The sequence below is a fragment of the Gavialis gangeticus genome, unplaced genomic scaffold, assembly GCF_001723915.1.
Source record: "Gavialis gangeticus isolate Ggan-Ray unplaced genomic scaffold, GavGan_comp1, whole genome shotgun sequence".
Classification (NCBI taxonomy): domain Eukaryota; kingdom Metazoa; phylum Chordata; order Crocodylia; family Gavialidae; genus Gavialis; species Gavialis gangeticus.
Window position 1 is genome coordinate 28,009,372 of NW_017728992.1, and position 24,307 is coordinate 28,033,678.

General features: G+C 39.3%; 1 protein-coding gene across 1 annotated transcript in view; it reads right to left on the minus strand.

Annotated features, from left to right (window-relative positions):
* CDH18 (cadherin 18) overlaps positions 1 to 24,307 on the minus strand; it is a 627,153-nt gene that overhangs the window by 495,589 nt on the left and 107,257 nt on the right. The gene's annotated exons all lie outside the window — the stretch shown is intronic.

A 24,307-nucleotide genomic window follows, 5' to 3' on the forward strand; every position in this document is an offset into this window, starting at 1 on the left:
AAGAAAACAGGAATATGATAATAAATGGTGACCATTTTCTAATAAAAAATATTGCAACTGCTGTTGTATAAAGATGCTAGACAAATGTGTATAAATCAAGAAATTGACTGATCAAGCATTTGTTTGTAATTCTATGCAGCTGCAATCCAATTTTGTGTTTATCTTACATCTTTTCCCCATTAATATATCAGTCAAACACTTACAAAACATTAATGAAATCATCCCCGCAACATCCAATACCTAGGAAAATGTTTTTTACACCCATTTAACAAATGAGAGAACTCAAATAACAGAAAGATTATGGTGGAACCAGGAACTGAATGATATTTCAGCGATGTTTACAAAACTATTCGTGTTGCTACTCAAAATGTATACAATTCAAACAACATTGTTCAAACCATGAATGTGTGACCTTGTGAGAAATTTGATCAACCTGCAGACATTTCTGGTTTGTGAAAGTTTTGTTTTATTTTTAAAAAATGGTTTTGGTCATGAAACATGGCATTTCCAAAATGAAATAAGGCTTGTGGCCTCCTGTGGCTGTTCAGTAAATCTGACATGCTCTGTTTCACTGCCGCTAATTGCAGCCAAGCAATTAACAAGACAGTTCATTTCGCTGAGCAACTGATGTGGGGGTCCCAGTGTTGGTAGGTCTTGAGCAGCCCCACCATACTGGGCAACACAGGCTGTGGACCCCAGGATTACTAACTCCTATGTCTGCTGTGATCAAGAGCCAGAAACCTTGGTAGACTCTCCCAGGACTTTCAAGCTCTGTGTGCCTTCTCCCCAACACAGAATCTGAACATTTTGGGAGCTCCAGCACTCATCAGGACTCTTAGGGCTTTTCACTGGGGCACTGTGGTTTCAAAGCTTTCAGACCTTCAATTCTGTGATGGTGAGCTTGGAAGCCTCCGACCGTCCCAGAGGGACCTCTGACCTTGGAGTCACACTGGATCTGAACCAGCCTTAGGAATCCAGTAGACCTGGTTTCAATTTGCCAAAACTTCAATGATTGAAATGTTTCAGATAAAACATTTCAGGTTCAACCCACTGACATTATCTAAAGAAATTTTGTCTTACCAAAATATTCAAAATATTTCTAGTTGTGAGTGACTCTGATGGTAACATATGATAGCTAATGAAGAGGAAGGCAGCCTGTGAAAAGAGGGCCATGATACCATAAACATTGAGAACGATAAAGAATAACAATGAACTGGAAGAACAGAAGGCTTAAGTGACTGGTATATGCAGAACTCACTCAACTCTTCCTGAGGCTAACTTTTATGAGTGCATATTATATACGTAAGTATTAATACTAATACACTGCATTTCAGAAAATAATCTGAGGCAACATTTAGAATGTTAGAAATACAGAATGAAATCAAACTGTATTCCTTCAATACATGTGTTACGCAAATAACAAAAGAGGATGACTTTCATGGTATCCTAAAAACAAAAGTTAGGCTAGATAATATCTGAATGGATGAAGGTATGTATACAAGGCAACAACTAATAATTATATTATACCACATAAGGAGACTGCTGTATTAACAGGTCCATGTCATCTTGTCATGGATTTGTTCATACAAACATCCGGCTGCAATGATATCTTGTCTTGTTTTCTCTCATCACACTCATCTTCTAGTGTGATGTTTTACTGGTGATGTTACATAGCAATGACATATCATCCACAGAAATAAATACATATGGGGTCAGATTCACTGGTGCAGGTGCTAAAAGGTTTAAATTACAACAAATTCAGCCAATCCATCCCCTTACATATTCTGTTGTTATCTGACTGAAGCCCAAAGGAAGACAAATGGTGTTGCTGTTGTCTGAATTCCCTTGGGGTTTCCATCACATACAAGCAATACAAAAATCCACCAGTAGCTACACAGGAATCCCTTTCACAGTAAATTCTGAGGAGGAAAGTCATGAATCATTGGATCTTCTGGCCTGGCCCCACAGTCAATGCTTTTTTAGTTTTGGGGACTACACTGGCTCACACCATGGTTAGAGTTTGCTGACTGCTTGTAAAGTTTATCCCTTAGGAGGACTTTCCTTACATGTGCGTTGACCCTCTTGGTTGAATTTAGTTGCTAGCTTTGAATCCCTCCTAAACCCAGGAACACATGCATATTTTACACTGAGCTGAGGCCCTGAGCTACAAGAGAGACATGGCGGTGATAATGAATTACACACTTCTATTGATCCAGCTAAATTATCTAAAACCTTTGATCTTTGTCCTCCCTCTAGAACCAAACATTTTCCCCATTTCCATCTGCTCTATTACAAAAAAGTCCTCCACAATAAATGTCAACCAGATTGATATTAGCAAATATTTCTACAAGAATAATATCCATATTGTAAAAAAGGCTTGTTTCTTACAGCTCATTTATTCTATTCTTTGGCACATTCTTTGGATTATTTGCATTAAAACATTCACAAATACTGTTTAGATACAGTAAGAACAACAACAAAAAAAACAAAAAACAGTATAAAATTCAGCAGTTTGACTCCTCAAATAATCATACGAATATTTTCTTTGCCTTAGTCTACATATTTCACTTCCTGGATTTCTTTGAATATAAAACTGAAATGCTGGTTTTCAATCAATCCACACAGCTATGCACTGGTTGTACCGTATCCTGGGGTACAAAATAAAGAGAACAAACCTAGTTTTTAAAAAAGCTAGACTGGGTACCAGAAGCAGCACAGACATGGATCTCCATGCAAGATAAATTTGCCCTGCTTCTCTCTGAGGCATTAGAACATATCCATAGTGGCAAAGCCATTCAGAATCATGGAGTTTATGCCATTCCTTTGCAAAATCACAGATTATCAATGGTACAATCACAGGGCATAGAGTTAGAAATGATGTACGACTTAGTCCATGCTCCCTGCCAGTTGAGATATGTTCTCTAATCTACACTGGAAATATTTTTATGGCTTAGCCTGTAGTATTCTGGAATGATATGATTTATAACAGTTATATTAGTAATACATTTTAATGTTTCTTTTTAAACTTAACCAGATTTAAATATCCCTACTGCCAAGTCTTCCACTACCTCCTTGGAAAGAGGACTTCCCTGATATTCAGCCTTTGTTTTTTCTTTCTTGATTTAATTAAATTTCTCCTGTCTACAGTGTGGTTACTTTATTGAAATCTGCTACTATGAAGCACTAAGTGGCTCACATTTTCAGTGTAATATTCCTGTGAGATTTATCTTTAGCCTCTAGCTTAGAAATCCAATTAAAAACAGCATCAAACCAACAAATGTCTATGACTTTCTTGGTAAGTTCTGCTGAAACTTGGAGACATTTAGAGCAAAACTGTGCCATTAGACACTGCTCTGGGCAAAATATGGTGTGTAGTCTGCTCTGTTTCAGGTGTAGCCTCCTAGAGTAAGTCACAGATACTTTGTTGAAACAAAACTCTTGTTTCCCATTCTCCGCCCTGACAGCTTGGCTGACTGACCAAGGCATTTGGGATGTGAAATCTCCACCTGTTTTACAAAAAAGAAGTCATGTTGGCATAAAGAGCACACTCATTTCTGCACAGCCAGGTTTAAGATCTGAGGACCCAGGGGCATATTCTCTTTGACAACACAGCACAGTGGTGCAAAGTGAAAACATATACATTATATACGTGTAGTAAGTTTACGGTTTTGCTCTGCTTAGAAGCCTTTAAACTTCACACAACTCTTATTTCCTGGGCACACTTCCCTCTTAGGAACCATAAACAACATAAATCAGCACTCTATAAAACAAAACTTGACATAGTCCATACAGCGTGCACTCAGAGTCCTGAGCCTCCTGTAGCTCTGAGAAGGTGCAACCAGCTCACTTCTGCTACCTCCACACTGCAGTCTTCCTTCTCAGTCTGGCTCTGACTCCAGCCCTGTGGAGGTGCAGCTGTTTCCAGCCTTGGGTCCACACCCCAAGAAGTAGCCTGATTCAGTTCTGCTACCACTAGCCTGGCACCTCTCTTTGTCCTGTCTCTTCCAGTTTCTTCTCCACCCCATGCCCCCCAGGGGACTTTAAATTCCTGTGGCCAGTTAACTATCTTTCTCAGCTGGCCCAGTCCTCCTAGGCACCCTGCAATCAGTGCCCACTGCCTGCAGCTGGGCTGTAGCCCTTAGAAGCCTGTAAAGCAAAGTGCTACAGCCAAATGTGTGCCGTCTGCTGCAACCCTTTATCAGGCAGTAAGATAATGAAAGTCAACAAAAGTAATGTAATATAGAATCCGGAATCTCCCACTCTTGCCCAGGCTGAGCAGTGTTTTTCTGAGTCTTATTAAGTATAAGGAAAGGTAGCAGAGATTTTAGTGAGACAAGGAAACAATTTTAAAAATGTAAGGACTAAAAATAAAGTCAAGCTTATATCCTTAAAGATTAAAAGAACATTGGCAGTTGAAGTGGTTTTGATGAGAGAAATGTGCTTGTTCCCTTTTACCTTTCCATCCACACTGCCTGGAATGTGCTATGTCCACTTGATAAGAACTCCAAAACTATTTTGTTGTCAGCAAGTACATTTTTGGAGGTGCCAAAATGATATTTCTAGACCCATAATTTTGGAAAAAAGACTAGGGTCTACTTTATTCTTAAGGCACAGCTTCCTAGGAACAGAGTTAAATCTTAATGGACGCTTATAGACATACAGGGCACGTCTACACATGAACATTTACTGTGCAGTAACCAAAATTACCGCTCAGTATGGGTGTGTCTCTACACATGCACACCCATACTGCACAGTAAATATGGTGATTTATGCCAACCTGAGCATAAATTTAATACCTGTGTCATGCACATGTCAAATTTACACCTGATTAGTAATGCACATGTAGACGCCTGACTGCACAGTAACACTGTGCATGTGGACTGACTTGGGATTAACTTGAGTCCTAAATCAGTCCCTACATAGTGTTAAAGTGCTTTAATCCCTGTACGTGTAGATCCCAGCCTATTCCCACTTACAGCACAGTAATTTACTGCACAATAATTTTACAATGATGTAAATGCATGTGTAGACATGCCCATTGTGAGGATGCTCTAGTCTACTGGAGCATGGTAATTATCACGCTCCAGCCAGCCACCGCACCTCATGTATCAGCATCTCCACATTTCAAAATAGCAGCAGAGGTGCTTTAACTGAAGTTCATTGAGCAAGCTTTAGTTCAAGCACCACCGCCACCATTTTGAACTGCAGGGACACTGATACACAAGAGGCTGCAGCACTTTAATTAGAGCAGCTCTTAGAACCTCGCTAATTAAAGCACTGCCCCCCTGCCACCTCAATCCCTGCAGCATATGCATAAGTGCCCAATGGTTTTAAACAGCCCTCTCATTGTAAAATCAGTTTATTTTCCTGAACTTGATACTTATTTAGGCAGGAAGAAGTTTTTCTTTTCATGTCATTTACCATATAAAAACAAGCCAGACCTCTCTGAGCTTGCCGAAACTCCCAGAAGTTTCTTGAGTATGGCTAAAAGTATCAAGACTTGTAAACTTAAATGCAAGAGAGAGAAAAAACAAAATCAACTTTGTTGCATAATGAAACACCTGCAAAGAACCAGACACTAGAGATTTGGCTAGTAGAGATAGAGATAGCAAAGACTGGTGATTTCAATTTTAGAATTCTATTCTGTTCTAATCTACTCAGGTTCTTATACTATTCTTGTCACCATAACATGTTAGCACAGCCTATACTGCTTCACATATCTGTCACACTCTGGTCTTTTCTTCTCTCATCCTCTAATCAAGTGGTCAAGTCTCTATGTGGTATAATGCCTTGTTCTGATAAGAGTTTGTCAATGTTACTGTTGCCTCCCTAAATATATGTTGTGTTTTTATATCAGAGAAGGTTAAGACAAATAAATAAACTGTTCATTTGGAGAAAAAGGTCCTGACTTTTTTTTATGGGTTGGGGGGTGGGGGTTGTTCCTCTTTTGAGTGTTTTACTCACTTTTGGATAAGCTGCTGAAAATTAAAAAGTTATCTTCTCGCTCCTATACAGGCAAGTATTGTATTTTGCAGTAGACAGTTCCACTATACCAAAGGAGGAGAGTTGTTGACTATACGCTTCATCCTAGAGCTTTAGATGATCTTTTAGATTTACTGGGTCAAGGCCACTGACCAATTAAAGCTAAGTACTGAAAAATCACTGTTGGGACTGACTTATCTGAAGTTTTTTTCCCATCATTTCATACTGTATATCTGGAAATAATATGGAAATTTTGGGAAATTTTGGTCACTTTCTAAAACCTGAAATTTCCTTTTCCCCAGCTTTGTTACAAAGTTTTGATAGGGTTCATCAAAATATGAAACATATGATATGTTTGATAAGATATGTGGTCCAGCCAGAGAGAAAGGATTGTCCAGGAGCAGGGAACATTTTTCTGGGATTGCAAAAAACAATGTTTGGTTCCAAGCTCTGTCACAGACTGACTCTGCATAATCATTTGGCTGTTTAGCGCCTGCATTTTCCATCTATAAAGTAGGAATAACAGTATTTTTCTGCCTTACAGGAGAGCTATGAAGGTGATTACAGCAAAACATTGTGACATACGGGTACTAAACTGCAAGGACCACGTGAGGACTTAAGATATAATCACTTGGATATATCTGAGCTATTTTTCAAACTAAACTATAGATATTTACGGTGTCTCACTGGAACAATGCAAGATTTACATTATCACTTACTTTCAAAACAAATCCCAGTAAAATTCAAGAGTCGTGACTGAATTTTCCTTTGAACCAATCTGATTATACATGGACTAAAAGTGAAGAAACTGTTTGTGCACTAACAAGGGCAAAAAAGCACTACAGATTTTCTAAAACTTGATTTTGCTTTTGTTATATTGTCTTCCTCCCTCTTACAACATTCAGAAAAAAGTGTGTAATCACTAATGTATGTAAAGTTAAAGGATTATTAAAATTATAAATAATTAACTTTCCATTTTTCCTTTATAAAGGATAAATGAAACTATTACAAAAATCTCTGCATATTGAACTTTTGTTCCCAATTTCTCCTTTAATAGGTATTTGTGTGTATGTCACTATTTGGAGATGCAGGGAAGAGGGGCTGGAAAGAAGCTACAGTTTTGATGGCAGTTTCAAATACTCAAACTGCATACCCATACAGCAGAATCTATATACAAACATTTGGTCAGCATTTGCTCAGGACTTGCAAATACCAGTATTAGTAGGCAAAAATTGTGTAAAAAATTATTTTTCATGTCAAATTGTACTTGAAAAATTAGAGGTTATGTTATAGAATTTTTGTTTCTTGATTCTTGGAAACAATATCTAGACAAGTATTATGGTTATTATCAGACTAGATTTCCAATGCTAAAATTGAACATGTGCTTAGGCAATTTTTATTGGATCATAGCCCTGAGATACTGAGATAATTTACTGATGTACAAAAGTCCATCATGAAAAGATTAATTTCTTTAAATCATAGAAGTCTACTTTACAATATTTTGCTGAGGGTTCTAATGTCTACAACTGTTTTGGATCATTGCTCATTTCTTAGCTAAATTATGATTACAATTCATAGTTCTGGGGTTTATATGCTGTCCTCTAGTCCTGCACATCTAAAATCAGGCTAAGGCGAGCCAGTTCAGTGACTTTACATCGTGCATCTAAATGAATGCTTGCACTCTGCACTTTAGTCCCATTGATTTGAAAATGCAGGAGCTTATAAAATATAATTTTAACCAAATTAGTGGATTGCTGTCTCCATTATGAGGGGAAGACTAAAAAATTATTCATGCAACACTATAGCTTTTGCTGCTGTTTCTGTTTTTTTTATTCTATACTGGTATATGTATGCATACGCTTATGTAAGTGCACATGTAGCAGGCTTCTGTCTGATTAAAGAAGGTACTAAATCTGATTAGTATGTAAATTAAGATAACTATTAAAAATACTGCAGTAGTATACTTCACTCAGAAGAAATGTGGAGAAATCTAGAGATCAGCATGGGTGCCCAGCCAGGACAGCATACTTATTTGGAAAGGGTACTTAATAAATTCCTCCTATTCATGTGCTTTCCTCAGTTGGGTCCTTACGTTGTTACATAGATTGGCTATGACTCACAACTTTTTTGGAGAAAAAGAAAAGGTTACACGAACACCTGAAAAGCAGGGAGAGAAAAGATTTGAAAATGAACAAAGAAAAGAGTAACAAAAAAAAAAGTAATACAAGATATAAGCAAATTATTTTTTACAATGGTTTGTAACTCTTAGGGGGTTGGACTAGATGACCTAAGGTCCCAGGTAACCTTACTTCTCTATTCCTTTAACTGCACAAATATCCATAAGAACTCAATTAAACTATAAAGTAGTGCCAATCCACAAACTTCGTATGTCTGTTGTAAGCAAAAAGTAAAAGTCCATTCAGCGTTTTTAGTCTCTCACTCCTCTGCCTCCAACACAGCATACAGATCAAACTCCCATTGCAGTCAGTGAGAGTCTTTCCACTGTCATCATTCAGAGCTTAATCACACACAGAAAATCTAGTGTCATGGGCTTAAGCTTAATGGTTCACTAGAAAGCACAAAACAAACTTCAGCCAAAGCTTTGTTTGCAAACTTGAATGATCATAAGGGTTCCCTCTAAAACCATCTCCATTTTAGTTCCTTTTAGTCTAAGCAGATACTCTAGTTTCCATTTTATAACTTTGTTGGTGCTAGCTAAACACATCTTCCAGTATGAGCCAAAAATAATTAGCATGAATCATAAAATAGGACTTTAATAAAATAGGGCAAATGTGCACAGAGCAATTTAAATGAAGAACTTTGCATTCTTGACCCTTCGCACAGTATTTTATTAACTGTCTGATATGAAAATCATTTACCAAGAGCAAGAAACAGCTGACTGTTGGTAAGTGACTAAATCAAATGCCTATTTAGTTACAATACTTGTGAAGTCACTATCTTCCAATGAATTGCAAAAAGAATATCCCCAAATAGACTTCATCTTGGTTGCCATGTTTCAGAGTTGCATCAAACTTCTTGAATAATATATTTCAGAATAAAAAGTACAGGTGTTTTAAATGTAGTGACTAGTAGCCAACACCATATAAATGAATATTGTCTTATGCTGTTTAGTGCCATACTAGCTCTTTAACACATATGATATAATTATTAGGCTATTTCTTACTTCATCACTATTGAAATTACATTCTCCTCTAGACAGTATTTTTCTAAGAAAAACTGACTTCAATCCTACTGTAACTAAGTTTCATGGGCTTCAAGGTATTTATTTCTTTTTCAGCATGTCATTACTTTTATGTGAAATAAAGCATAGGCTGTCAACTGAATATGCTGAAATATGTAATTTTTGGTCCTTTTATGGAGAATTCTGTGAATAGTACATCTCTCCAGCAGATTTCCAACTGACAGTTAATGGGAAGTAAAATTATAGCTACAGTCTGATCCTCTGTCCTGCAGCAAAGTCTTATAATAAATCCCACAGCAGGGTCGCCTTCTTCAGTCCATCTCTAGGTATAAAAAAAACAGCTAACAAAATTGTTTCTGACTATAATTTTGATAGTTTCAACAGTCAAGCCTTAAAGGTATATTTTGGACACTACTGGCTTAGCAGTCAGAATCAATACCACAAGATAAACGTCATCACCTTTACCACAACATTTAAAAAGTTACATAATTAAACTTTTTTCAACTACCATAATTAAATTCCACATCAACTTATTTACACAAGGTTCAGCTTGAAACTTTGGTCATCTGATTTAGCAGAATTTAGAGTGCATTACAAAAGCTTTTTGTTTAAATTTTAATCATTGGGAGTTACGGCATCCAAAGATGGAGAACCTGTGAGATTGTACTTCAAAAGGCATGCAGGCATAAGTCTTCATTTCGTAAAAATAATATTACTTTTCACGGAGAGTCAGCAACTATAGCAGCACAGTTAAAATACACACACAAATGCACACAAAATATAGGACAGGTCAAAAAAGAAGGCTTTTGAAGATAACAAATGTTTGCTGTTTTAAAGATACATTCATAACTAAGGGAAGATTTAGTTCCCTTATGTTTTGCTAATATATTTCCAATTGCAGACATATTGCTGTACAAAATATTATTGGGAGCTTAATTCCAAATACCTTGAATGAAATAATTTTAGTAGAAAGGCCATATGAAAAAGCAACATGAAGCCGAATTTAATTCCCACTGAAATTGAGTGGCAAACTTTCTGTTAACTAAAATAGAAACCAAGATTTGGTTTAGATGGGAAAAAAAAGAAAAAGAAAAAATCTTCATAAGAAAGCAGGTCTGATCCGCTGGCCGTGGTACTGAAATTTCTACAGCCACATCTCCACATTACACTTAAGGCATGATTAAACCAGTTAATCATGCCTTAAGTGGTCACCTGGCCACACACACAATTAATTAATGGTGTGATAAAAAGAGGCATAACTTACAAAGTTATTCCACAAAATGTGTAATAACTTTGTAGCTGCTTCATTTCATGTCAATAATTGAAGGTGTGGCCAGGCTCCCCTATGGCAGGGATCAGCTTCTTCAGCTGATCAGAGCTCCCAGCTGAGGAGCAGGGGTGGTGGTGGTGGTCCATGTGCACTCCTGAGTCTGGGAACTCCAAGCTGATGCTCCCAGCCATGGGAGCACATGCTTCTGGGGATGGAAGTCCTACTAGCTGACAGGGCTCCCAGCTGTGGGGGTGCTTTGTACACTCTCACAGCTGGGACACTACAGCTGATAACTGTGTCCCAGTTACAATGCTGCATGAAGAATGCCTGTGGCTGGGACACCATGTCAATTGTGTTGCCTTTGCCATGGGGACCCAGAGGCTGCTTCTGCAATACCTTGCTTCTTGCCAGTGCACAAGGAGCCTGGGAATGGGCTCCCCCTGCACTGACAATAAGGCATGATGTAATCTTAATTATGAACCCACAGTCACACCTCCTGCCATGTACATGGGGCATGGCAGGAGGCATGATTGTGTGGATAATGCACTAGATCCCATCACGCCTTTACCTGCACATGTACAGAGACCCTAAGAATGACTGCTTATTTTGGTTCCTTCCAGTTACTTTGAAGATCCTGATATATAATGGATAAATTTCAAATTACTTAATGGTATAATTCAGATAAAACTAAAATATTTTGTATTCTCATTTGAAGCATATCTAGAAGCATCTCTCAAGTCAAGCTGGACTCTCAAGTGCATAGAAGCCTCTCATGAGCTTTTCAGTACACCCTCCTTCAGATGTGTTATAAATATAATGGCATTGCTTTTTAGCAATACTTCTAGCATTTTAGAATTTCTGCCTAGTTGCTCAGGTAAGATCAGGAAGCAATGCAGCTGTGCCATGAAGGAAGACTAAGTTAAAAACTCATAATTTTAAATATCTATTTCCATATTCAAGTGACTAAATTGAATTATTGCCTCATTATTTTCCATATTGTTTTCTGCCTATTGGCTGGTGTGGGTAGAGATTATTATCATTATTTTTTCTCTCCATGTAGATAAGGTGAATATTTCTGGTCAATTTTCTCCTAATTTCCAAGAAAATTACACTCTGTTTCACATTATAAATTATCATGAAGTAGCACAATACTCCTAGGTTTGAGAAAAAAAAGCATGCTTATTATTTTAATATTTAGCAGACTTTATGGAGGGCCTATGTTCCACTTGAATCTCAAAGACTGTTTTGTCTTCCAATCTGCTTCTGCTGATTTAACCTATGCATCCCCATGGAAATAATATTGGTCTCCATTTTGAGATCAGAGATTAAATGCAATGTATAAGGGCAAGGTATTTAAGTAATCTATCCTCTATTACCTGGCATCTCAGGAAAAACACAATCAATAATGGGGCTACAACTGAGATAAGGGCATCTTTGAGTTTATAATGTTATCACCTTCCACAAAATTTTAGGGGTGCACATAAATATTGCTTTCTGAACAATGCATGGATCTACAGAATCAGCTTCTAATTTACTCAACACTGTTGAGACACCCTCATCATGAAATTGCCAATAATTGGTGTTATGCTTACACGTTTATTGCCCTAGATTTTCTTCAACTCCCATCACAAAGGTTCATATCTGGCAAGATTTTTCTCATATTTTCAGTTAAACATTCTCATCAAATGGAAAAGTTCATTAGAAAATGGTCTTCCTCCTCCTTAGAGTCACTGTACCTTCTTTTATGCAATATATGAAAAGTAAAGAATGAAAAAATCTTTTTTTTGTTCTTATTTTCTACTACTTTGTCTGGCCCATGGCAATAATGCCTCTCCCTAAATTACAATCCATACTTCATGCTGTGTACCCAGTGCATAGTATTACCAAGTTGGCCACACTATGTCAGGTGGTCCAACTGGTGGTCTACAAGGGGCTAATGTGCAGCTCCTGCGCACTCCCCCTGCTGCTGCCCTCCCCCCCACCCATAGCTCTGCTGCAATAGCAATTGAAGTCTCCAGCCCCCACCTCACTTCTTTCCTCTAGGGGGCAGGGCAATGCAGCAGTGTGGGGAGTTAAGGGCAAGTCCAGGGGCAGTCAGAGTTGGGGAGGAAGGCTGAGTGGGAGGGGGTACAGGGGATCACACTAGCTCAGTGGGAAGCAGGCACGTAGTACAGCCAAATGGGGGGGGAGCATTTATGCAGTTCTTAGGGCAGCCCCCAAGGTTGTGGCCCCCCAGGGGATTAGAAGATGGACATCCCTGCTATATGTTATATCAGGAGTAGGCAAAATGGTGGATCCAGCCAGCAGCCAGACTGCATTTCCCAGCAGCCCCTGCCCACAGTACTGCAGCCAGTTTCCACAGAGACCCCAGCAGCAGCAGTGCTGTGACAGTGAAGGACCCGGGTGTCCATGGAGACTGGCCCCAGCAGTGCTGGCAGGGCATGTGGCTGGGCAGGGAGGGGCTCTGGCTGGTGCTGGGATCCTACAGTGGTGACAGAGTGGTTCAGAGCTGGGGCAGAGCCACAATCCACTGCCTGCACACCCCTGCAGCCACAAGATCCCAGTGTCAGGGCAGCTCCCTGACCACCAGCCTGCCCGGCCAGCACTTCTGGGGCTGGTCTCCATGGAAGCCCTGGCCCTATGCTATCATAGCCCTGCTGCTGCTGGTGTCTCCATGGAAAACAGCTGCAACAATGTGGGTAGGGGATGCTGAAAAATGGAGTCTGTCATAGGCCAGAATTTGCCCAACCCTGTGTTATACTCTTCTCTAACCAACCTGGAATATCCACTTACATTATAACTCATAATTCCTGGAGCCTTACTACATATTCCAAATGCAGGACTCATATCTCATATCTTTCCTACCATCTACCTTTCCTTTAATGCATCTTGTGCAGATAGCCAGTTCCTGCATGGCCATAATTAAATTCTCAGTGGGTAGACTAATTAGCTGTACAGTAAGTATTGCATGCCTACACATACACCCCTATTAGGCTGGAGTAAACTAAAGTTACTCTGCAGCAGGAAAGAACTTTTAAATACACTTACCATCCTGATGCAGAATTTTCTATTCCACAGCAGAGCACATGTAGACATTGCCCTGACAGGGCAGGAGGGTGTTTCAGTATAGGGGCTGCCTGCTGGCTAGCCCTGTGCTAGAGCACCCTAGTGACCCAGACAGCCCCTCTGCAGCACAGTGAGCTGGGGGAGAGGGGAGCAGCCCAAGGCTGGCACGCTGGCCCCTGGGGGCCCCTGCCAGCCAGGGCTGCTTTGACCTGGCTCAGTGTGCACAATCCCACATGCACGGGCAAAAAGTGCATCTGAAGCAATAAACTCTGGAGTTTATTTCTTCACATTAATATGCACAGACAGACATACCCTGTTTCTCTCTCCCATCCTACTTTGACAAGCCAAATTTGTTTTGTAAGGTTTTCTACAGCAACCCTCTATGCAGTTCTATTTTCTATCCATTCCTACCTCCATCTCTCTTATTATTTATCCAATGATTAACTCTCAATAAGACAATATTCCTGACTTAGTTTTGGAATTTGATCCAAATTGCAATCCCAAGCATAGAAAGATCATGAGTCAGATATCCAAAATTAATGAGATTTGATATGAACTATAATGAACTATAACTATATTGGGATTGTTGTTTGTTTTGTTTTTTTTAAGTGTCCCTAATATTTTCTGAGCCTTTAAAGTTTTTATATGCATCCCAAGGGTACATGGGTGTCTGGTGCCTCGAGTCAGGCGGGGCTCATGTCCCCCCTGACACCAGTCAGCAACTGGGGGGGGGGGGTCCCCAGCAGCTGATCTCACTGGCTGGGGTCCCCTGAGGCCTATCTCACTCACCATAAAAGCAGCCATGCCGCTCCAGAACTCCCACAGCCCAGCCGGCACTCACAGGGGGGGCACTGGTGCTCCTGCCTGCCCCACTGCCTACCGGCTAAACAAGGAGCACGACCTGACAGGGGGTGCGCACTCTCAGGGGTACACATGCACCCTCTATATGTTGCCCCTACAAAGGTATGAAGCCTACTCATTTTTTCTTTACAAATGAAAGCTTACATTTTCATGTAATCACCTGATTCCAAAAGCCGAAGCTATAAATAACCCAACTATAAGAGAAAGAAAAACAAAAATAAAGGAGAAGCAGACCAAGCTACAGATCAAATGATCATTTCAAGCATTTTAAAGAGATGGTGAGAGACAGACTGAGTCAGAGAATTGAATAAGGCTGTTTCAAAGAGGAAACATTTATAGAATTGATGTAGTCACTTCCTACTCTGTTGTCCTCATAAACTTTTCCCCATATTCATCTCTTTATTCAACTGTTACTTATTCTCTGCATCCTACAGTGCAAGATTTCTAGGGGTCTCCCTGCATTTGCTACTTATTTGGACAGTGATGTCCTACTCCAGGGCTGTCCAACTGGCAGGCTGTGGATTGCATCTAGCCCACAAAGTATTAAATATGCAGCCTGCAGGCTCCTGATGAATGGAGCCTCTGGGTCAGGGCAGCAAAAAGCCCAGTCCCTGGCAGCCCACGTTTGTTACAGCCCAGAACCCATAACTAAAGTGACATACAGCCCCCAGTCAATCAGAAGTTGGACAGCCCTGGCTTTTTATGGGTTTCCTAGGAATTCTTGCTATAGAAATAACTGGGATCTTTCACGATCAAAAAGTGCAACAGTCCTCTTTAGCATAGTACATACCAGACTCTATAGCCAACAGCATACAACTTGGTATCATGTTCCATCACCTCTCCAGCTTAAATTACTTAATGCCCATTTAGACTTCATCATCTGCCTGCCTGCATCTCCAACTGTTCTGATGCCTAGCATCTCAGCTGCCATGACCTAAGTTAATATATTCCATGTATCTGAGTCAGAGAACAATCCCTCTGGGCACTTCCCTTCTCACATCATAGGGCACTCGGTCTACTCTCCACACATTTCTCTGAGCTTCCAAAGAAAGGTCACCTCCAGGCTTTTAGCTCACAGTAGAAAAAGTCCACTCTCTAAGAATTTCTGTCTTATACAAATTGTGCGCTCTTGTCCTGCCCTTGACAAAGCAATCCAATATTATCCTCCTTTGTGACTACCCTATGCTCCTTATAGCCACCCCATGCCTCCTGGCCATTAACAGTTTAAGTCACTCATGACTCTTCCTGTACATCAAAACCCGCTAAAGGTCTCAGCTCTTAGACCAACCCACAGTTTCAAGTCCCACAGGACTGCTCCTCTCAGTAGCCATCCTCTACACTACGCCCACACAGCACAGCCCTTCTACAGTTCTTGTACATAACAACACCCTTTCCAACTCCTCTCTAGCCTCAGGCTCCTGCTCTCAGGCTCCTTATTCAGGCCCAGAGTCTTTGCACCAGGATACTCTCAAAGCAACTGACTTGTTCTTACAGTTACTGCATTTCTATAGCCAGAACAGGGGATTGTTGCCTATTCTGTCTGGTGCCCTAAAGGCAGAGACAACTTTCTCTGTAAAGTCAGAGTCCCCTTCTCTCTCCTCCCTGCAAGCTGCAGTGATCCTGCCACCACATCCCTGAAAAGTCAATCAAAAATTGTTCTAGTTTAGAGGGAATCACTTGGTAGACTATAAGCCAGTACAATGTACCTAATGTCATTGGCTCCCAGAACCATGGCCACAGCGAAGGGCATGGGAAGAAATAATTCAAAGCTCAGAGGAGCTGATTCCTTGGGGTTTGCCTTCTGCAGAGTCCCTTCATGAGGGGATTTGAACGCATACTGCTCACTCAAGTAGCATTCCAGACACAGATGTTTGTTAGTTAGGTTGCTCTGGGATTCTACTCTCAGGCACATCTGTGACCAAGAGTTAGAAAGAAGGCAAAGAGAAACAAGCCTCAAGAAGACCCACTGATGTATTTCTTGCTTAGAGAACACCTATGGACTTGCACGGAGGAGACATGCTCAAGCTCCCTGGATGCCAAGAGCTCCCACTACTGCAGTAGTGTAGGCATGCACTTGCAGGCCCTGCAGCACAGGCATAGCTGAGAAAATCCAAGAAGGAGCTCTAAAAATATGACTGCAAAAGCTCAGTAGACATAACCATCTTACTTATAGCCTCCCTACTTCCATTCTTCAGTGTGTAAGAAAGGGATTGAAACCACAGGACCTAGGATTGGGTCTTATCTTTGGGAAGGTATAGCCTAGAGAAAAAAAGGGTTCCAAAATAAATAGGTGATTCAAATATGATATGTAAAAAAAAATCCTTTTGTAAGTTCATTAATGTCTTTTTTTCCCTGTCGTATAGACTTGTACTACTACCCAGCATATCCACAGGAGGCAGATAGTGGAATGACCTTCAGGGAAGGTTAGGTGTGAAATAAACAGGATAACACTGATGAATAAGCAGTCACAGATCAAGCAGCAGCAACACCACCAGGATGTGGTGAGGACAGCAGATGGCAAAACTTGCCCTCCTGAAAAGCCACATATATCCTTTGACAGTGCTGTAACATGGAGAGTACAGGTCACCACTATAATAAGCCTGTGTACCCCACAGCCATGGGTCTACAAGTCCTCAATAGTGAAGCAGGTAGAAGAAGATATTAGAAACTTAATGGCTGCAAAGGCAGACGAATGTTGCAGTAGAAGGAAATCCCCAGTTGTCTTGGCCTCTTTGCCCTTGGATCAAGGTCCTATTCTGTCATGACCCAGGTGGAAACTGATGTTCAGCAGCTTCTCCATGATAAAAGCAATCACACACAGGCATCTTCCATGAAAAAAGCTTTTCCAGGAAAACTGGTATGATCTCCACAGCTCACTAGCTGCAGGAGAAATGTCAGGAACAACATAAGTCTCTTTTTACATGATGCTCTGAAACTTCATGAAAGCTTTCAACTCTGTCAGCTGAGAAGTGTTGTGGAGGATCCTTCTGAAGTACGAATGTCCAGCAAAATTTGTCACCATCCTCTGCCTACTCCATGGTGGTATGAGAGCAGTGGTTCTCAGTAATGGATCTATCACAGATCCCTTTCAGGTTAAACCAGGAGTTAAGCAATGCTGTGTCATCACTCCAACACTCTTCTCTATATTTCTTGCCACAGTGCTACATCTGGCCACCAACAAGCTTTCAGCTAAAGTGAAGCCAAACTACCGAATGGATGGTAAGCTGTTTAACCTCAGCTGACTCCAGTCCAAAACACACTGACATCAGTGAAGAAATCCACTGTTGCCTCAAATGCCTTTGGACACCTGAAGAAATGGGTGTTCAAAGATCACAATATCAGATCCAAAATCAAGCTCATGGTTTATCAAGCAATCACAATCCCTACCTTGCTGTACATAGAGACATGGACAACCTACAGGAGACATCTAAAGTTGTTGGACAAATACCATCACTGCTGCCTGCAGAAGATCCTCCGAATCCAGTAAAAAGACAGATGCACCAACCTCCACCAGCAAGCAAACACCACTGGTATGATGATCTCCAGTATCAACTCTGTTGGGCTGGCCATGTCATTCAGATGCTCAACTTCAGACTCCCAAAGCAAGTCTTATTTCTCCCAGCTCACCCAAGGTGCGCACTCAAGAGAAGGGCAGAAAAATTGCTTCAGGGGTGTCCTCAAGGCCAACTTAAAAAAATACAACATCGATGTCATTTCATGGAAGACTATCGCCCAAAACCACCCCAAATGAAGAAAGAGTCTATTGCAGGGATCTTAGTTCTTTGAAACCTCACAAAAACAACAGGCATTAGAAAAGTGGGAGCAGCAGAAACAGCATGTTGCCAACCAAATCAAGAATCCAATGCCACCTGCCCCACACGGAAACACATGTCTGAGCTGCAGCAGGGTCTGTCAATCCCAGATAGGCCTCATCAGCATCAGACAGACAGATAAGACAAGCAAGGGAGATAATCATTCTTGACTGCAAGGGACTGTTGAAGAAGAAGAATGTATTTTTCATGCATCAATAAACTGGATGTCCACAAACTAGATATATATCATCTACTGCAGTGTGTTAGATTCCACGGACCATCACATCCACTTCAATGCATATAACCAGTATGCTTTCTACTATATAAATAGCTCAACATGCCTACACTAAGATATAAGCTTATCTAACATGTATGTTACCTGTTTAAGCAAGTTTACATTTCTAGTAATAAAGAAGTTCTTGGGGGTTAAGAAGAATGAAATATAAAATGTATCGAGTAAACAACATTTCAAAGTTCTCCACAGCTAAATCTTTACTCCGTATGGTTCATTCTTTTGTTTTCTTTAGTGGTTTAATACTTAGTTAAGAAAATAATGATGAATATTTTACTGCTTCTACATGAAGAAATATTTTCTTAGAAGCTAGTATTAAGACAGTTGTGGTTTACGTTATTTTAAAGAGGCTTATAAAATATTAATGGATTTATGGAAAAGGAAATGTAAAAATAGGAATTTTATAACTTGTCTTTCATATTTAACCATACACCCACCACTAAAGAAAAAATAAGAGAAGCAAAACTAATCATTCCTCCCTCTAGTTATCCAGATTGTTCAATACAAACATGCTTGATGTGCACAGTTGCAATGGTATCACAAAGAGAGTCTTTAACATTGTGTTTGAAAATTCAGCTTTCAGTGATACTCTGCATGTAACATCTGCCTAAACCTGGAGTTATTCCTTTGGGGTCAACTGATTCTAACTCTTTTAATTTTTAAGTCTTCTTACTTCTAGGGCGTGTAAACGAGTTACATTTTTTATGTGATGAGGCCCCTGAAAGCACTCTGAAGCTCTAACACAAACTTTCATAGATGCTCATGTAGGTGGGTGAAGGAAGGAAGTTGAGTTGACAGCCTGGGATGCTACTGGAGCACCCCCACCTGCTGGCCTGAGCCAGTGCCAGCAGGCACCGAGCACCCTGTCACTTGCCTGTTGCATTTATTGGTGCTCTAACTCATGGCACTTTGTGTAAAGCACCATAGTTAGAATGCCTGCTTTAGTCAGGTGCTTTAAGCATAAAACCTCCCACGGTAGAGCCAACATGTTATTAGCAAGATACCCATTTAAATGTACGCAAAACATGAAGATGAAAAATATCATCATATTATTCCATACTAATTATTATTATGTAAGTACAGGTTCTATTTCTCATGAGAATCAATTCCATAGCACATGCAATAGTTACGTAAGTATGTATGCATGTTTGTGTGCATTATATATTCTATACACATACTTTAGACTGAAACTCAGACCCCAAACAAGAGAAAAAAACTAGTTGTTTTTTTTCGAGCTAATCTTACATGTTTCTAATTCCCAACGTACTTAGGATAGTACACATCCAAAAGCTGATACATTTCTTATTTCAAGAAAATGTTTGCCACTTCCAGGGCATCTGATATATTATTCAACTCTAACCTGTAGGATCTTAAGATACTTCTGTATGACAAAAAAATCATTCAAAAGAAGGATGTAAGTATATGGCATTACAAAAAACTAGAACTCTTGGTTCCAAAATGATACCTTTTATTAGACCAACTGGAACATTGCAAGAAAATTGTCCTTTGCTGCAAGCTTTCAGTATCAAAGTCCCTTTGTCAGGCTCTGGGGAAAGCATAGATGGTACAAGATGGTAAAAGTCTCCACCGGTTGGAAATAAACTTCATTTTTGCACAGAAGGAGCTGGAGATGGAAGGCTGTCTCTGGGTCCATGAGAGTGTCTTTGTGAGCTGTGCTGAGTAGCTTTTGATGTGATGATCTTTTTCCTACCTTCGGGGATTTTTTACCATCTTGTACCATCTATACTTTTCCCAGAGCCTGACAAAGGGACTTTGATCCCAAAAGCTTACAGACAAGGACAATTTTATTGCGATTTTCCAGTTGGTCTAATAAAAGGTATCAATTTGGAACCAAGAGTTCTAGTTTTTTTGTATGTCTTTTTGTCTCAGACCAACATGGCTATGAAGTACACCCCTGAAACATGGAAGATGCCAAATTTTAGCCAATTTTTTAATTTTAAACTTCATTGCAGAATAACAAGGACTTTTTTTTACCTCCCTGCCTGCCATCTGACACCTCCAGGGAAGGAATTCTACCTGATCAGCACATCAAAGAGCTACTCAGCACATCTCACAAAGACACTTTCATGGACCCAGAGGGACAGCCTTCCATCTCCAGCTCCCTCTGTGCAAAAATGAAGTTTATGAACTATGGGGATTTTTTACCATCTTGTAACATCTATACTTTTCCCAGGGCCTGACGAAGGGACTTTGATTCCGAAAGCTTGCAGAAAAGGACAATTTTCTTGCAATTTTCCAGTTGATCTAATAAAAGGTATCATTTCCGAACCAAGAGTTCTAGTTTTTTGTATGTCTTTTTGTCTCAGACCAACACAGCTTCCAAGTACACCCCAGTATATGGCATTGTAATTTAGGATGATCGCCTGATAGGCTGAAATTTTATATAAAGAGAACAATGCTTTTCTGGTATAGTGGTAACATCATGCTGTATGCCTACAGCAAAAATATGTGATAGCACTGAAAAAAAAATAGCATCACTAATTCTCTGTGGCCCGACAGTGCCTTACAGCTCCTCAATGTCTCCAACTGCTCCAAGGCTGAATATCATAACTTAAAGTAGTACAATATACTTCCATCTGCACAAATATCATTACAGCACTGCTGGTTAACATAAAGTAAGCAACATTACATTTTCATTCAATCCATTTTCAGCATTCCTATACGTTTTATATCTTCTCCCTATCACATGCCCTGCATTGCGATTTTCAAAAGTGACAATCTAGTTCTAAACAATTTGAGTTCTTTCTTCATTCTCTTTGGTGACAAAAAAATATAAATTAAGAATGGAGAAAGCAAAAAAAGATTTTTAGAAGGGGAAACAAAGGAGTTAAAATATTGCTGATATATTTCTTAGTTTTTCTTAAAGCATATAAAAGGCATTCACAGGAGCTGATAATTCATGGAATGTGTATTTCATCTTTACAAACTACACCTTTGTATCTCCAGATCTCTGTACACAAGTATAGGAGTACCACCCACAGTCAGAGGGTAAGGTCGGCATGCAAGCTGAAATGTGTACCACAAGAATTTTCCTGAGGATTGATATAGCAAATGCTTAGCCAAAGTCACTGATTGGATTGATACCATGGTTGCATGCATGTATACGAGAGAAAAAAAGACAAGAACCAGAGAAGCTGAAAGACAAGACAGCAATGAAGTAACACACACACTGACGTAAGTCCTAGTAGGCTTAGCCCTAAGAAATGGTTGAGTTTTCAGAAAAATGCTGGCTGAAAGGGATTTGAAACTAGCAAAGAAACACTTCTTTCTTGTTTGATTTCTCCCACGCATAGGCAAACAGGCTACTATACATTCTTTATAAATAAACAGGACTGCAGCAGAAATACCTGACTATAATCAATGTCTCTTCCTAAACAGAAACAACTATAGGGCCTGAAACTCTGGATAACTACTCAAGTAAAACTGGAGAGCAGTATTTAAGAAGCAGACAAAGCAGCTATAGGAAACAAGTATTTCTTTACTGAATACAGAGCAAATAGAACCAGTAGCAGTTCTGATGCTATAAATAAAGTAGAAAGACTGAAGGGTATGTGGATGTTCAAGAATTAAAGGACAGAGTAAATCCAAAAGCTCCACTTACTCATTTCCCTTTAAATACATTGAGAATTTCACAGCTTCTTCCCTCAAAAAGCATAACAGGTATAATATGCAATTAACATACAATAAAAGAAGAAATTTGACTATTGTGAAATTTACCAACCTGAAAAACTAGCAAACAACAAAAAAAAAAGAAAGAAAAGGAATTACTTGTCCAATTAAGTCAGCTGCATTTTGGCTGTTGAGTATAACAGAGTTAAGAGTTCATTCAAGTTGCTTTTTGAAAAAAAATTCTGAGAACTGCCAAAGAAAAATTCCATTAAAAGTTTATTAAATGAAACAAAGACAAAAATATATACTACAAAATTTGTTTCACCAGCCTACTGATTCTTCAGGCATAACAACACGCTTACAGAGTTCCAGCTCTGTCCCCTTTGCACTACTAAATTGGTACCAAAGGAACAGAAGGTGGCCAGCAGTAGCCAGATGCTAAACTTCTGTGGGAGAAGAATTCACAATCTCTGTGCAGGAAGATGAATTCCCTACCTCATCTCCCCCACGTTGGTGGAGGATCTTGGAAAATGCAAGGTGTAGAACAGGTCTTAAGAGAGACTTGAGAAAGAGCACAGCTGTGCTCCATCAACATGTATAAATCCTAAGGGCTAGGACAGCTGGAGCTGTGAATTGAGAAATCATACTTGAGGGTACCAGCCCATTCACCTTGCCAAATGTCTTCACTTGCCCCGTGTACAAACAAAATTTGGCGCATCTTGCCTACTACAAAACTAGAATAGAGTGACCAGGTGAGGAGCAGTTGACTGCAATGAGAGACTGGTCAGTGCTTTTAATTATTCTTGTTGATCTCCATGTAAATTTGACTTGTCTCATTTATTATAGTTTCACTTAAAACTGGAGTCTTAGCTTTAGCATTTTAACGTCCTCAATTAAAACCTTAAAATAAAAGTTCTTTAAGCCCCGGTTTCGCATATATTTTCATCTAAAATTTAGATCCTTGAGCTTTATTTATTTGTTTTGATCTAGCTTAAATCTAGGAAAGCAAAAATTCTAATCTAAACTTTAGATTATAAAACACATTTAGCTTGAATCACTCATAAATTTAGAGAGACTGTTACATGTTTGTAATGAGTTTCACAGCATCAATTGAGACTTTTTTTAAAAAACTTAAATTAATTCTTATAGATGCTGAGTTAGTTTTAAATTCCTTTTTAAAACAAAATGAGCTAATCTTTAAACCCTTGCTAAAAATTTTCAGAAAAAATTTAGATTAAGAGTTTAGTGGTTTCTAATTCTAGATAGAAGGTAATATACATCATTATATACAGCAATTCTTTGCTACTCCCTTGGAGCACCCGTCATCATTCATGATTCATTTCTGTATTAAGTCTATTAAAAAAATCCCACAGAAATAAATAGGAAGAAAAAAACTACTGTTAAACTAACATGGTGATATCACTGGCCTTATATTTTAGTTAATTCGTGTTAAAAAGAAACAACAAAAAACCCACAAAACATCTCAGAGTTAAGATAAACAAGAAATGTAAATCTATGAATATATGGAAATTAATTTTACTGCAACACTTAAGTGATATTAATGTTAATCACAAACATGTTCTACATTATCCATGCATAATAAATGTCTTTTTTATCACTGAACACCAAACTTGAAATGCCTTACTTACACAGCTGTCCAAAATTCCATAGACTCAAAAATGGTCCCATTAAAAATAATTACAAATTTCTATTTAGACAGTACCATTTTGAGGGCAACTATTACCTGTGCTTCACTAAATGCCACCCTGTGATATAGACAGGGATTTCAGACCCAGCAGCATCATAACTGAGTAGTAAAGGCCAAGTGAAGACATTTCCATGTATAAACCTTGCATCTCCAACTCATGAAATTAAAGCCTTTATTTTAAAAAAGCAACCATTGATATTATGATAGACCATATTTTATATAGAGCACAAGTATGCATGAAATACTATATTAAAGAGAATGTCCATAGTAAATATTTTTCATTCAATAGTTTGCAGACCTTTTCCCCGGTTTATCATGGTCATATGCCTAAATCCAAAGTTTCACGCATTCAGGAATTAAAAAAAGAACAAATAATGACTCTGTCCTGTTTATCTTCTGGTTGCATGCCCAGAATTTGTTGCAGACAATATGTCTGGACATGTACACTCCTGAGGCAGCCTATATGAAAAAAAGTGAGAACAGG